The 6,135-nt window shown below is 38.7% G+C and overlaps 1 non-coding gene across 1 annotated transcript; it reads left to right on the forward strand.

The window, feature by feature from the left end:
• Positions 1-4,793: 4,793 nt before the first annotated feature.
• Positions 4,794-4,901, forward strand: LOC112781144 (small nucleolar RNA R71). The gene has a single exon (XR_003191938.1). It is a non-coding gene; the product is annotated as a small nucleolar RNA R71 (small nucleolar RNA).
• Positions 4,902-6,135: the final 1,234 nt, after the last annotated feature.

Below are 6,135 nucleotides of genomic sequence, written 5' to 3' on the forward strand. Positions count from 1 at the left end.
AATCACAGAAAAACACACAAACTCATAGTAAAGTCCAGAAGAGTGATTTTTATTTAAAAACTAATAAAAACATAATAAAAACTAACAAAAATATACTAAAAACATACTAAAAATAATGCTAAAAAGCGTATAAATTATCCGCTCATCACAACACCAAACTTAAATTGTTGCTTGTCCCCAAGCAACTAAAAATCAAATAGGATAAAAAAGAAGAGAATATACAATGAATTCCAAAAACATCTATGAAGATCAGTATTAATTAGATGAGCGGGGCTTTTAGCTTTTTGCTTCTGAATAGTTTTGGCATCTTACTTTATCCCTTGAAGTTCAGAATGATTGTCATCTATAGGAACTCAGAATCCAGATAGTGTTATTGATTCTCCTAGTTAAGTATGTTGATTCTTGAACACAGTTACTTTATGAGTCTTGGCCGTGGCCCTAAGCACTTTGTTTTCCAGTATTACCACCGGATACATAAATGCCATAGACACATAACTGGGTGAACCATTTCAGATTGTGACTCAGCTTTGCTAGAGTCCCCAATTAGAGGTGTCCAGGGTTCTTAAGCACACTCTTCTTTTTGCTTTGGACCTTGACTTTAACCGCTCAGTCTCAAGTTTTCACTTGACACCTTCACGCCACAAGCACATGGTTAGGGACAGCTTGGTTTAGCCGCTTAGGCCAGGATTTTATTCCTGTGGGCCCTCCTATCCACTGATGCTCAAAGCCTTGGATCTTTTTTATCACCCTTGCCTTTTGGTTTAAAGGGGTATTAGCTTTTTCTGCTTGCTTTTGTTTTTTTTTTTTTGTGCAAGCTTTTCACTGCTTTTTCTTGCTTCAAGAATCAATTTTATGATTTTTCAGATCATCAGATAACATTTCTCCTTTTCCTTTCATTCTTTCAAGAGCCAACAATTTTAACATTCATAAACAATAAAATTAAAAAATATGCACTGTTCAAGCATTCATTCAGAAAAACAATAGTATTGCCACCACATCAAGATAATTAAACTGTTTTAAAATTTGAAATTCATGCACTTCTTTTTATTTTTCAATTAAAAACATTTTTTATTTAAGAAAGGTGATGGATTCATTTTCATAGCTTTAAGGCATAGACACTAAGACACTAATGATCATGTAATAAAGACACAAACATAGATAAACATATAGCATAATTTTCGAAAAACAGAAAATAAAGAACAAGGAAATTAAAGAACGGGTCCACCTTAGTGATGGCGGCTTGTTCTTCCTCTTGAAGATCTTATGGAGTGCTTGAGCTCCTCAATGTCTCTTCCTTGCCTTTGTTGCTCCTCTCTCATGGTTCTTTGATCTTCTCTAATTTCATGGAGGAGGATGGAATGCTCTTGGTGCTCCATCCTTAGTTGTCCCATGTTGGAACTCAATTCTCCTAGGGAGGTGTTCATTTGTTCCTAATAGTTTTGTGGAGGAAGATGCATCCCTTGAGGTATCTCAGGGATTTCATGATGAGGAATTTCCTCATGCTCTTGATGAGGTTCTCTTGTTTGCTCCATCATTTTCTTAGTGATGGGTTTGTCCTCATCAATGAGAATGTCTCCCTCTATGTCAATTCCAACCGAATTGCAAAGGTGACAAATGAGATGAGGGAAGGCTAACCTTGCCAAAGGAGAGGACTTGTATCATGAACTTCCACTTCCTCTCCAATCATGATGCTCTGTATCATGATAGCCCGGTCTATAGTAGCTTCGGACCGGTTGCTAGTGGAAATGATTGAGCGTCGGATGAACTCCAACCATCCCCTAGCCACGGGCTTGAGGTCATGCCTTCTTAGTTGAACCGGCTTCTTTCTTGAATTTCTCTTCCATTGAGCGCCCTCTTCACATATGTCCATGAGGACTTGGTCCAACCTTTGATCAAAGTTGACCCTTCTTGTGTATGGGTGTGCATCTCCTTGCATCATAGGAAAGTTGAATGCCAACCTTACATTTTCTGGACTAAAATCTAAGTAATTCCCCCGAACCATTGTAAGCCAATTCTTAGGGTCCGGGTTCATACTTAGATCATGGTTCTTGGTGATCCATGCATTGGCATAGAACTCTTGAACCATTAAGATTCCGACTTGTTGAATGGGGTTGGTGAGAACTTCCCAACCTCTTCTTCGGATCTCATGTCGGATCTCCGGATATTCGCCCTTTTTGAGTTTAAAAGGGACCTCGGGGATCACTTTATTCTTGGCCACAACTTCATAGAAGTGGTCTTGATGCACCCTTGAGAGGAATCTCTCCATCTCCCATGACTCGGAGGTGGAAGCTTTTGCCTTCCCTTTCCTTTTTCTAGAGGTTTCTCTGGCTTTTGATGCCATAAATGGTTATGGAAAAACAAAAAGCTTTATCTTTTACCACACCAAACTTAGAAGGTTGCTCGTCCTCGAGCAAAAGAAGAAAGAAGAGAGTAGAAGAAGAAATAGAGGAGATGGAGTGGGCTTTGTGTTTCGGCCAAGGGGGAGAAGTAGTGTTTATGTTGTGTGAAAATGAAGGAGTGGAGAGGGGTTTATATAGGGGGTGAGAGGGGTGTGTATGGTTTTATGAAGGATAGATGTGAGTGGTGAAGAGAATAGTGGGATTTGATAGGTTAGGGGTTTTTTGGGGAAGAGGTATTGAGGTGATTGGTGAATGGGTGAAGAAGAAAGAGAGTGATGGGGTAGGTGGGGATCCTGTGGAGTCCACAGATCCTGAGGTGTCAAGGATATCTCATCCCTGCACTAAGTGTCGTGCAAAACGTCCCTTTTCTGCCAATCCTGGCGTTAAACGCCAGGCTACTGCCCATTTCTGGCATTTAACGCCAGCTTCTTGCCCATTCCTGGCGTTAAACGCCAGTCTAGTGCCCTTTTCTAGCGTTAAACACCCAGAATGGTGCCAGACTGGGCGTTTAACGCCCATTCTGCTACCCTTACTGGCGTTTAAACACCAGTAAGTTTCTTCTCTAGGGTGTTCTATTTTTCATTCTGTTTTTCCTTTTGTTTTTACTTTTTCAATTGTTTTTGTGACTTCACATGATCATCAACCTATAGAAAACATAAAATAACAAAATAAAATAGAAACTTAACATAGATAATTAAAAATTGGGTTGCCTCCCAACAAGCGCTTCTTTAATGTCAATAGCTTGACAGTGGCTCTCATGGAGCCTCATAGATGTTCAGAGCAATGTTGGAACCTCCCAACACCAAACTTAGAATTTGATTGTGGGGGCTCTGTTTGACTCTGTATTGAGAGAAGCTCTTCATGCTTCCTCTCCATGGTGACAGAGGGATATCCTTGAGCTTTAAACACAAGGGAGTTTTCATTCACTTGAATGATCAATTATTCTCTGTAAACATCAATCACAGCTTTTGCTGTGGCTAGGAAGGGCCTGCCAAGGATGATGGATTCATCCATACACTTCCCAGTCTCTAGGATTATGAAATCAGCAGGGATGTAATGGCCTTCAACTTTTACCAAGACATCCTCTACAAGTCCATAAGCCTGTTTCTTTGAATTGTCTACCATCTCCAGTGAGATTCTTGCAGCTTGTACCTTAATGATCCCTAGCTTCTCCATTACAGAGAGAGGCATAAGGTTTATGCTTGACCCTAGGTCACATAGAGCCTTCTCAAAGGTCATGGTGCCTATGGTACAAGGGATTGAGAACTTTCCAGGGTCCTATCTCTTTTGAGGTAATCTCTGCCTAGTCAAGTCATCCAGTTCTTTGATGAGCAATGGAGGTTCATTCTCCCAAGTCTCATTACCAAATAACTTGGCATTTAGCTTCATGATTGTTCCAAGGTACTTAGCAACTTGCTCTTCAGTAATATCTTCATCCTCTTCAGAGGAAGAATACTCATCAGAGCTTATGAAAGGCAGAAGTAAATTTAATGGAATCTCTATGGTCTCAGTCTGAACCTCAGATTCCCATGGTTTCTCATTAGAGAACTCCATGGAGGTCAGTGGGCATCCATTGAGGTCTTTCTCAGTGGGAATCACTGCCTCTTCCTCCTCTCCAAGTTTGGCCAAATGAGATGTGGTTGTGGCCTTGCACTCTCTTTTTGGATTCTCTTCTGTATTGCTTGGAAGAGTGCTAGGAGGGAGTTCAGTAATTTTCTTACTCAGCTGACCCTATTGTGCCTCCAAATTTCTAATGGAGGACCTTGTTTCAGTCATAAAACTTTGAGTGGTTTTGATTAGATCAGAGACAATGGTTGTTAAGTCAGAGGGGTTTTGCTTAGAATTCTCTGTCTGTTGCTGAGAAGATGATGGAAAAGGCTTGCTATTGCTAAACCTGTTTCTTCCACCATTATTGTTGTTGAAACCTTGTTGAGGTCTCTGTTGATCCTTCCATGAGAGATTTGGATGATTTCTCCATGAAGGATTATAGGTGTTTCCATAGGATTCTCCCATGTAATTCACCTCTTCTATTGCTGGGTTCTCAGGATCATAAGCTTCTTTAGAGGAAGCTTCCTTAATACTGTCTATTGCTGCTTGCATTCCAGACAGACTCTGAGAAATTATATTGACTTGCTGAGTCAATATTTTATTCTGAGCCAATATGGCATTCAGAGTATCAATCTCAAGAACTCCTTTCTTCTGATTTGTCCCATTATTCACAGGATTCCTTTCAGAAGTGTACATGAATTGGTTATTTGCAACCCTTTCAATGAGTTCTTGAGCTTCTGCAGGCGTCTTCTTCAGATGAAGAGATCCTCCAGCAGAGCTATCCAATGACATCTTGGATAGTTCAGACAGACCATCATAGAAGATTCCTATGATGCTCCATTCTGAAAGCATGTCAGAAGGGCACCTTCTGATCAATTGCTTGTATCTCTCCCAAGCTTCATAGAGGGACTCATCATCCTTCTGTCTAATGGTTTGGACTTCCACTCTAAGCTTACTCAATTTTTGAAGTGGAAAGAACTTTGCCAAGAAGGCATTGACTAACTTTTCCCAAGAGTTCAGGCTTTCCTTAGGTTGTGAATCCAACCATGTTCTAGCTCTGTCTCTTACAGCAAAAGGAAAGAGCATAAGTCTGTAGACTTCAGGGTCAACCCCATTGGTCTTAACAGTGTCACAGATTTGTAGGAATTTAGCTAAAAACTGATGAGGATCTTCCAATGAAAGTCCATGAAACTTGCAATTCTGTTGCATTTGAGAAACTAATTGAGACTTAAGCTCAAAGTTGTTTGCTTCAATGGCAGGGATAGAGATGCTTCTCCCATAGAAATCAGGAGTAGGTGCAGTAAGGTCACCAAGCACCTTCCTTGCATTGTTGGCATTGTTGTTGTTTTCGGCTGCCATGGTTTCTTCTTCTTTGAAGAGTTCTGTTAGGTCCTCTAAAGAGAATTATTCTTTAGCTTCTCTTAGCTTTCTCTTCAAGGTCCTTTCAGGTTCAGGATCAGCTTGAATAAGTATGCCTTTATCTTTGTTCCTGCTCATATGAAAGAGAAGAGAACAAGAAAATAGGGAATCCTCTATGTCACAGTATAGAGATTCTTTGAGGTGTCAGAGGAAAAGAAGAGTAGAAGGAGGAGGTGGAGAAGAGGGAATTCGAACTTATCAAGAGGGACAGAGTTCGAATTGCACCTTGATGAGGAGTCTTAGTCCTTTAAATAGAAGGATGTGAGAATAGGGGAAGAATTTTCAAAAATAATTTAAAAAGATTTTGAAATAATTAAAAAGAAATTTAAAAATTTGATTGAGATTTTCAAAAACTAAGATTGGGAAAGAAATAAAGTGATTTTTGAAAAAGATTTTGAAATTAGAAAAAGATATGATTGAAAAAAATTAATTTTGAAAAAGATGTGATTGAAAAGATATGTTTGAAAAGATATGATTGAAAATCAATTTAGAAAAAGAAAGTTTTTAAAAAAAATAAAGTTGATTACTTGACTAACAAGAAATTAAAAGATATGATTCTAAAATTTAAAGTTTGATCCTTTCTTAATAGGCAAGTAACAACTTGAAAATTTTTGAAGTAAATCTTGAATTGAAGCAAGGATTTTTGAAAATAGTAAAAATAAATATAAAATGGAAAGAAATTGATTTTGAAAGAGATATGATTGAAAATATATGATTTGAAAAAGATTTGATTTTGAAAAATTATGAAAACTTGAAAAAAAAATGTGAG

This window comes from Arachis hypogaea, chromosome 19 (genome assembly GCF_003086295.3).
Source record: "Arachis hypogaea cultivar Tifrunner chromosome 19, arahy.Tifrunner.gnm2.J5K5, whole genome shotgun sequence".
In the NCBI taxonomy this organism is placed as follows: domain Eukaryota; kingdom Viridiplantae; phylum Streptophyta; class Magnoliopsida; order Fabales; family Fabaceae; genus Arachis; species Arachis hypogaea.